The 9,614-nt window shown below is 39.2% G+C and overlaps 1 non-coding gene across 1 annotated transcript; it reads left to right on the plus strand.

Moving 5' to 3' along the window:
* The first annotated feature begins 1,731 nt into the window (after positions 1-1,731).
* LOC118981006 (small nucleolar RNA SNORA48) lies at positions 1,732-1,866 on the plus strand. Its single transcript, XR_005065258.1, has one exon. It is a non-coding gene; the product is annotated as a small nucleolar RNA SNORA48 (small nucleolar RNA).
* The last annotated feature ends 7,748 nt before the right edge of the window (positions 1,867-9,614 follow it).

Here is a 9,614-nt window from a genome sequence, read left to right on the forward strand (position 1 = left end):
CCATACACCAAAATAAATTCAAGGTGGATAAAAGACTTAAATATAAGCCATGAAACCATTAAAGCCCTAGAGGAGAGCATTGGCAGGAAAATCTCAGATTTTCCACGCAGCAAGATTTTTACTGATATGTCCCCTAGAGCAAGGGACATAAAGGAAAGAATAAACAAATGGGATCTCATCAAAATAAAAAGCTCTGCATGGCTAAGGAAAACAGAATCAAGATAAAAAGAGAAGCAACTGTTTGGGAAAACATATTTGCCAATGATACATCAGACAAAGGTTTAATCTCCAAAATATACAAAGAACTCACACGACTCCACTCAAAGAAGATGAGCAACCCAATTAAAAAATGGGCAAAGGACTTGAACAGACACTTTGCCAAGGAGGACATACAGAGGATCCAGAGACATGAAAAGATGCTCGATATCGCTAGCTATCAGAGAGATGCAAATTAAAACCACAATGAGATACCACTTTACACTGGTGAGAATTGCTATCATAAACAAAGGAACAAACAACAAGTGCTGGAGAGGTTGTGGGGAAAAGGGGACCCTAGTTCACTGTTGGTGGGATTGCAGACTGGTACAACCACTATGGAAAACAGTATGGAATTTTCTAAGAAAACTAAAAATGAACGTGCCTTTTGACCCAGCAATTCCACTGTTAGGAGTATATCCTAAGAACCCTGAAGCACCAATCCAAAAGAACCTATGCACCCCGATGTTCATAGCAGCACAATTTACGATAGCCAAGAGTTGGAAGTAACCTAGATGCCCTACGGTCAATGACTGGATCAAAAAGCTATGGTACATTTACACAGTGGAATTCTATGCAGCAGAAAGAAAGAAGGAGCTCCTACCCTTTGCAATGGCATAGATGGAACTGGAAAGCAATATGCTGAGCGAAATAAGCCAGGCAGTGAAAGACAAATACCGTACGATATCACCGTTAACAGGAATCTAAACAACAAAACAAACAAGCAAGCAAAATATGACCAGTGACACTGAAATATGAACCAGGCTGACAGGGACCAGAGGGGAGAAGGGAGGGAATTTCAGGGGAAAAGGGGAAGGACTCACATGAACAAGTATAAAGGGCACATGGACAATAACTAAGGTGGGGGGTGGAAATGAAAGGGAGGTGGGGAGCACTGGGCGGGGGCAGGGCTTGGAATATAAGACAGAAAACTGTACTTGAACAAGAATTAGATTTAAAAAAAGGTTATTACAATAAAAAAAAGGAAAGAACTAATATCTTCCAACAGGGTAGGTATTACATTACTGATCACATTTTACAAAGGCATGGAGAGGTATGTGTTTTATTCTGCTTGGGCTACCATAACAAAATACAATAGACTGGATGGCTCAAACAACAGAAAATTATTTCTCACAATTCTGGAGGCTGGGGAATCCATGATCAAGGTGATGACAGGGTAGGTTTCATTCTGAAGCCTTCTTTTGGCTCATAGGCAGCCACCACCTCACTATGTGCTCATATGACAACAGCTCTCTGGAGCTTCTCATTATAAGGATGCCAATCCCTTCATAACCTCCTCTAACCTTAACCCGCTCCCAAGCCCTCATCGCCAAATATCATTATCCTAGGGGCTAGGGCTTCAACATATGAATTTTTTAATGGACACAAACCCACAAACAGTTAGTCTGTAAAATCATTTGTCCAAAGTTCTCATAGATATTAAGAGCCAGAACCTGCAATCAAGTCTTTTTTTTTTGTCCCTGACCTGGGTAGAGTGGCCCCTGGTTTGGGGGTGTTTGTCTCGTATCAGTCAGGGATAAAATAACTCCTTGTTTATCCCAGCCTGGCTTTTGGTCTGTGCTCATGCTGGTTCATGCCCAGGATACATGGGGGGGGGAAATCTAGTTATTTTTTACTCCCAAGTTTGTGTTGAAATGTAGAAAAATTGAGATGACAGAAAAGGATAAAAGAACAATGACGTTTTGGTTGCCAGTGAAGTGCTTGGTGGAAACGGGAAACTTGCAAGGGTAAGCTAGTTTGGTGGAGAACAAAACAAGTTCACGGTGGGAGAAGGAAACTGGAGTTGATGGTCGGCCAGCCCAGTGCAGATGGTTTCTAGACCGTTGGAAGTCTGGTGGATTACTGGAAGCGTTCACATCTGAAGTGTAGACAGTCATTTGCACAGAGGTCGTAATTGAAGTCTGAAGACAGCAGTTCCCATAAGAATGAGTACAAATAGAGAGCAGATGGAGAGTGTGCACTAAAAATGTGCTGACAGGGTAGATATTTCATATTAAGCATTCTTACCACAATTTAATGAGAGAGAGAGAGAATGTGAGTATGAGTGTATCTTTAGGAGTATCCAGATTTGTCACTTTTCACTTGGTGAAATAGAAGTACCAACAAGGAAAGCCATAAAGAAGCAATTAGAGGGGAAAAACTTCTTTAGTTTGTTTGTTTTTTGCCACTGGATGCTGTTCATTAAGACGGGTTTCGGAAGAAGGGTAGTTAAATATGTCAAATACAATAGTGTTGATTAAAGAGGATGGCAGCTGGTACTGAATGGTTGTAATCTGTGATTCAGTGAAAAAACCATAGGGTTAAAAAGATGTCTTTTAGAAAGTGTGATCTGCAGACTTTCAGATTTTACAGACTTGTAATATTTCAAAAAATATTTAAGGGAACTTAATATTTTTTAAAAGTCCATTCAAAACACCACAATCTCTTATTAGTCTTATTTTTATAGAAGAAAAAACCCTTTTAACATACATTTAGAGGGCCATAATCATAGGGTAAAGGATGGTTTATCCTAAGGGCAGCACTTATGACCAATCTTGGATGAAAATGGAACTGAGAATTAGCACTTGGAAACCACTGGAACAATATATATTGTGTCTCCTCTAATTCACACTCCTGGTAAATCTGGCATGTTCTTGTTTTTTAAATCAATTTTTTGTGTCTAAAACGCCAAAGAGGAAGTTTCAGGAAGTTTAGTAGATCCTTATACACATAATGGAAACAGACTAAAACTAACCAAGTAGCGGGGGGATGCTTGGGGAATATTCTTTCCAGTGAGAGCACCACTTAATATCAAGGGAAAAAATGAGATTGCAAAACTAATAATATTTGCTTCATGAAATTGTAGTTGAATTTTCATGCATGGCTAGGAGGAAAACCACGGATTATTCATTTCTTGACATTTCAAGTTCCCAAAAGGAATCCATGAGTCTGAACATTCTCCAGATTCAATGATCCTTGTTTTGGTAAAGACCACCCTTACTCGATGAAGCCAATGAAGTGGCTCCTGAAATTTAGTAAGTTCCCACTGTCTGTCTGCTGGCCCCAACCAAAACTGAGTATCGGAAACTTGACTTTATCAACAGAGCTGTATGAATTGGATGAACTCAGAACTGGGCAGACCTCAAGGACTGGGACCAGATGAGTAGTAAAGGCACTAACTATGCTGTGATCACTCAAAGTTTATTATACAAAACCATTTTTCTGCTGGCTTAAAAAAGGAAGAATAAGGGGCTAATTATGCAGGCTCAAATAATAACAAAAATGTATATTCATTAAAATCTGTCTTGATTTTAAAGAATAAATAGCTCTTAGGCAGACACTGAAATTAATGGATTTAAGTGCCAAAAAGATAAAAATTGCCCACCCACTCACCACAAAATACTATTCCTCATCTATAACCTATGTTTCTGTTGGTTCTGCAATTATATTTGGTAGTTATTTTTTAACCAACTGTTTTCTTAGCTTTGAAAATACTGTCTTTGGTCAGATTTCCTTATTGGTCTGACCTACAAGAAGTGGATATCTCTTGAGTTATGGGAAAAAAGATTTTACAGGCCAAAACAAGACCGATGATGCTAATGAAACCACCAACTTGAAAAACATGTCCCAAGAAAGTACTCTTTCTCATCAAAATATCTCTAAGGAAAGACCAAACAACAACATTTAAAACATATAAGGCACTACTTAATATATTCTCTTTTTATTGTGCAAGATAGAGTATATACGGAAAAGTAAACACAATGCGTATATGCAACTTCACGTGTAATTATGTCAACCGCCCAGGTGACCATCAGTCAGACGAAGGAACTGAGCGTTGCTGGCCCAGAGAGGATCCTGCGTCCACCTCCAGATCCCATCCGCATTATCCAGTCTAGAGATAACAGGTATCTTAGCTTTTTAAATAATAATGACTTGCTTTTGAAAGAGTTACACTACCTATGTATGCATCCCTAAAAATAGAGTTTAGTTTTGTTGCTTGTTGAATATATATCTCTGGTTGCTTTTAAGATTTTCTTTTTTGCCTTTGGTTATCAGAAGCTTTGCAAAGATGTATCTTGGGGTTGGTTGCACACCCTGAATCCTCTGTTGGTTTGGAAAAGTCTCAGCCATTATCTCTTCAGATGTTACTTCTGGCCCATTCTCTCCCTCCCTTTGCTCTGAGCTGTAATGATAGTTTCTGCAGGACTAGTTCTTCCCTGCCCCGTAGAGAAAATCACAGGTAATTTCCTGTCTTTTCTAGTAATTTTCAGGTAATGAAAAGTCCTGTGGTCACTTTAAATTTTATTTATTTACTTATTTATAGAGAGAGGGGGAGAGAGGGAGAAAGAGAGGGAGCGAAGCAACATGAGAGAGAAACATCAATTTGCTGCTGCTTTCATGTGCCCCAATCAGGATAAAACCTGCAACCCAGGCATGTGCCCCTACTGGGAATCAAACCAGCAACCTTTAGCTTTGTGGGACAATGCCCAACCAACTGAGCCACACTGGTCAGAGCTCCTGTGGTCACTTTGGGCCCTCAAATAGCTTAGTAATTAAAATGTCTACATAATAAAAAATGGCCAAATAATAGTAAAAGATTCTAATGTCTTTTAAAAAAGTCATCCACAGTTCTATTAAGATATAATTTATATGCTATATAATTCACTCACTGTACACATCTGATTTATTGATATCTAGCACATTTAAACAGCTGTGAGACCATTAACATAATCCAGTTTCAGAGCATTTCCATCACCTCAGAAAGTGCCCTTGTACCCATTTGCACACAATCCTCACTTCTACTTCCAGTCCCAGGAAACCACTCATCTGCTTTTTGTGTCTTTTTTTGTCTTTTCCAGAAATTTTAAATAAATTGAGTTAGCCAAAATGAAGTACGTGGTCTTCTGCATCTGGCTTCTTTCACTCAATGCAATGTTTCTGAGGCTCATCCATGTTTTTCCATTATCAGTATAAAAATCAACAATTGGTTCCTTTATATTGCTGAATAGTATACCCCATTGCACACCACATTGTGTTCATTCACTCATCAGTTCATGGATATTTGAATTCTTTCCAGTTTGGGGCTGTTCTGAATAGGTTGCTACTGTCATTGTGAAACAGTGTTTGTGGAAGGATGGTTTTGTTTCTCTGGGGTACTAGTGTTGCTGGCTGATATGGTGAGTCGTGCTGGACTTGGTAAGAAACTGCCAAGCTGTTTTCCAAAGCTGCTGCACTGTTTTGCATGCCTACCAGCAACGGAGGAGCATTCTCGTCCTTGCTGAAAATTGTTACTGTCTCCTTTATAGCCATTCTAACGAGTGAGTGATAGTACTTCACTGTGGTTTTAATCTTCATTTTCCTAATGACAAATAATGCAGAGCATCTTTGATATACTTTTTAGCTGTTCATATATCTTGCTGATTTGATAATTGGGTTTATTTTGTTATTGAATTGTAAGTATATAAACATATCATATTGATTACACATCCTTTATTTTGAAGTATATTTTATTGATGATGCTATTACAGTTGTCCCAGTTTTTTCTCTCCTTTATCCCACTCCGTGCTATAACTGCCCACCTTCCAGTATTCCCCACCTCCTTAGTTCATGTCCACGGGTCAAACATATAAGTTCTTTGGCTTCTCCATTTCTTATATTATTCTTAACCTCCCTCTGTCTATTTTATGCCTACCAATTATGCTTCTTATTCCCTGTACCTTTTCCCCCATTCTCCCACTGATAACCTTCCATGTGATCTCCATTCCTGTGATTCTGTTCCTGTTCTAGTTGTTGCTTAGTTTTGGTTTTTGCTTTTTAGGTTCTGTTGTTGATTGTTGAGATACAGGATTTATAGACATTTTTTCTCAATCTTTTCTATTTTCTTAATGGTATCTTTTGAAGAACCAGTATGTATAATTTTGAAAAAGTCCAATTTATTTTTTTCCTTCATGGATCATGCTTTTGGTGTAATATCTATGAAGCTGAGAAGCTGTCAGAGGGGTAAGAAGATAGACAAAAGTATATCATCATGGAACTTTAGAAAAGATAAAGTTTTAGGAAGAAAGAGGATAATCACTAGTGCTAAAACCTGCAAAAGTTTCAGAAAGGATGAATTAGGCACAAAAGATCATTAAATTTGGTGAATAATTAGTAATAATAATCCTAACAACAATAGCTCTTCCTGTAAATGGCCTAAGGCAGGGGTGTCAAACTCATTTTCACCAGGGGCTATGTCAGTCTCGAGGTCACCTTCAAAGGGCCAAATGTAATTTGGCCTGTATAAATGTAACTACTTCTTAACAGTTAAGTGAGAGCTCTGCGCTGTCACTGGGTAGAAACAAGGTGCCAGGCTGGATAAAACAAGGTGGAGGGCCAGATTCGGCCATAGGCCTTGTGTTTGCCACTTGTGGCCTAAGGTAAACTATGAAAATGATTTACTATTCACTTGACCCAGAAAAACCCACAAAATTATGCAAATCAAGAGGTTCAAATCTTTATGTTCACTTTCAGAATGCTTGAAAACTGCCCAGGTCATCAAGAGTGTACATATCCAAAAAGCCACCAAGTATCTGAAGGATGTCACTTTACAGAAGCAATGTGTCCCATTCCGTGGGGACAGTGATGGAGGTGGTCAGTGTGGCCAGGCCAAACAGAGGGGCCAGATACAGGGTTGGTAGCCCAAAAGGAGTGCTGAATTTTTGCTGCACATGCTTAAAAATTCAGAGAGGAACAGAACTTAGGGTTTAAGTGTAGATTCTTTGGTCAGTGAGTGCATCAGATGAACAAAGCTCCCGAGATGAGGCATAGAACCTCCGGAGCTCATGGCAGATTAACCCACAGGTGAGCCCTCCCTACTGCATCAGGAGGACACTGAGAAACAGCAGGTTGTCCCTAAATCAAGAGAGGAGGTTGCACAGAGGAAATAGAAATCCCAAAAGAGAAACTGAGGAAACAGACTTATGGCCTGGGAGTAAATTCAATGTAAAATAAATACTAATAAATGTAAAACAACACCACCACCACCAACTGATGACTGTCATTTATTGAAGGCTTGTTTTTTTTATTTTTTCAAAGATTTTATTTATTTATCTTTTAGAGGGGAAGGGAAGGAGGGAAGGAGAGAAGTATCAATGTATGGTTGCCTCTCGTGAGTCCCCTGCTGGGAACTGGCCTGCAACCCAGGCATGTGCCCTGACTGGGAGTTGAACTGGGATCCTTTGGTTCGCAGGCCTGCGCTCAATCCACTGAGCTATACCAGCCAGGGCCGAATGCTTGTTTTATGCGAGATTCTATACTAAATACAATCTCATGTGTAAAGCAGGAATAATCATTATGAATTTGGGGGTCAGGATGTGGTAAAAGATTATGTATACAAAGCACCCTGTGTATTACCTGGTCCACAGTACATGCTCAGAACCAGAAGTTGTGATTAGTAGTTGTCACAATCAGATAAAGATTTGAACATGTTTTGTAAACTGTTATACTCTACAATACTACTTTATACTTTTTGGAACCTTAGTAGTCATTGTAATATATTGTCCTATTTTAATTTTTTAAAATCTCCACCTGGTTATGTTTATTGTTTCTAGAAAGAGCATAAGGAGGTGTAGGGAGAGAGAGAAACATTAATTGTTTGCCTCCCCTACTTGCCCTGATTGGGATTGAGCCCTCAACCTGTGGTGTATGGGACAATACTCCAACCAACTGAGGCACACTGCCAGGGCTGTATTATTTAAGTCCTAAGAATCTTGCTCATAAAGTACTTGAATTTCTATCTTTCCTGCCATTCAAAGAAAATAACCACTGTTCTTTTCAAAACAGCTTTATTGATATGATATACATACCACATAATTCACCCATGTTAAAGTGTACAATTCGATGGCTTTTAATATATTCACAGTGTTGTGCACCCATCAGCACATAAATTTTGGAACATTTTCATCACCCCCAAAAGAAACTCTATTCATGAACAGACTCTCCATTACTGGCCGCCCCAACTTTCTCTACTCAATAACTTTCTGTCTCTACAGACAGCTTTCCCTAATCCACTTTCTGTCTCTACAGATTTCGCCTGCTTGGGATATTTCATGAGAGTAGACTCATAAAATTTGTGATTTTTTTACTTTTATTTATTTTTATTTTTTAATCCTTTTTAATCATTATTCAATTACAGTTGTCCCAATTTTCCCCCTTTGCTTTCCTCTGCTCATCTCAACCTCACTTTCACAGTCACTTCCCACACTGTAGTTATGTCCATGGGTCATTCATACACCTTCTTTGTCTAGTACCTTCCCCTCCTTTTCACTATTATCCCCTTCCTCCCCTCCTCTGGTCGCTGTCAGTCTATTCCATGTTTCCATGTCTCTGGTTCTACTTTCTTTGTTAGTTTATTGTTCATCAGGTTCCTCTTATAGGGGAGATCATATGGTATTTGTCTTTCACCAGCTGGCTTACTTCACTTAGCATAGTGGTCTCCAGTTCCATCCATGCCATCATGAAGGGTAGGAGCTCTTTCTTTCTTTTTGCTGCATAGTATTCTATTATGTAAATGTACCAGAGTTTTTTGATCCACTCATTTACTGATGGACACTTAGGCTGTTTCCAGTGCTTGGCTATTGTAAATAGCACTGCTATGAACATAGGGGTGCATACCAAAATAGATAAAGAACTTATATGACTTAACAATAGGAAGACAAACAATTCAATTAAAAAATTGGCAAAGAACCTGAATAGACACTTCTCCAATGAGGACATACACATAATCTTATGAAAAGATGCTCAACATCAGGGAGACGCAAATTAAAACCACAATGAGATATCACCTTATACCTGTCAGAATGGCTTTCATTAATAAATCAACAAACAACAAGTGCTGGCAAGGTTGTGGAGAAAAGAGAACCCTAGTTCAATGTTGGTGGGAATGCAGACTGGTGAAGCCACTGTGGAAAATGGTATGGAATTTCCTCAAAAAACTAAAAATGAATCTGCCTTTTTAAAAAAAGATTTTTATTTATTTATCTTTAGAGGGGAAGGGAAGGAGAGAGAGGGAGAGAAATATCAATGTATGGTTGCCTCTCATGTGTCCCCTCCTGGGAACTGGCCTACAACCCAGGCATGTGCCCTGACTGGGAATCTAACCTTGATCCTTTGGTTCCCAGGCCTGCACTCAATCCACTGAGCTGCACCAGCCAGAGCTGGATCTGCCTTTTGACCCAGTGATTCTGCTGCTGGGACTATACACTAAGAATCCTGAGGCACCAATTCAATACGTGATTTTTGTGACTGGCTTCCCTTAAAGAAAACCAGAACCAGACGGTAGTTAGAGTGACAAAAACATCTTGTATTCAGGAACCATTTCG

Source organism: Sturnira hondurensis, unplaced genomic scaffold, assembly GCF_014824575.4.
Source record: "Sturnira hondurensis isolate 20B ecotype Veracruz unplaced genomic scaffold, ASM1482457v3 Scaffold0023357, whole genome shotgun sequence".
NCBI classification, from domain to species: domain Eukaryota; kingdom Metazoa; phylum Chordata; class Mammalia; order Chiroptera; family Phyllostomidae; genus Sturnira; species Sturnira hondurensis.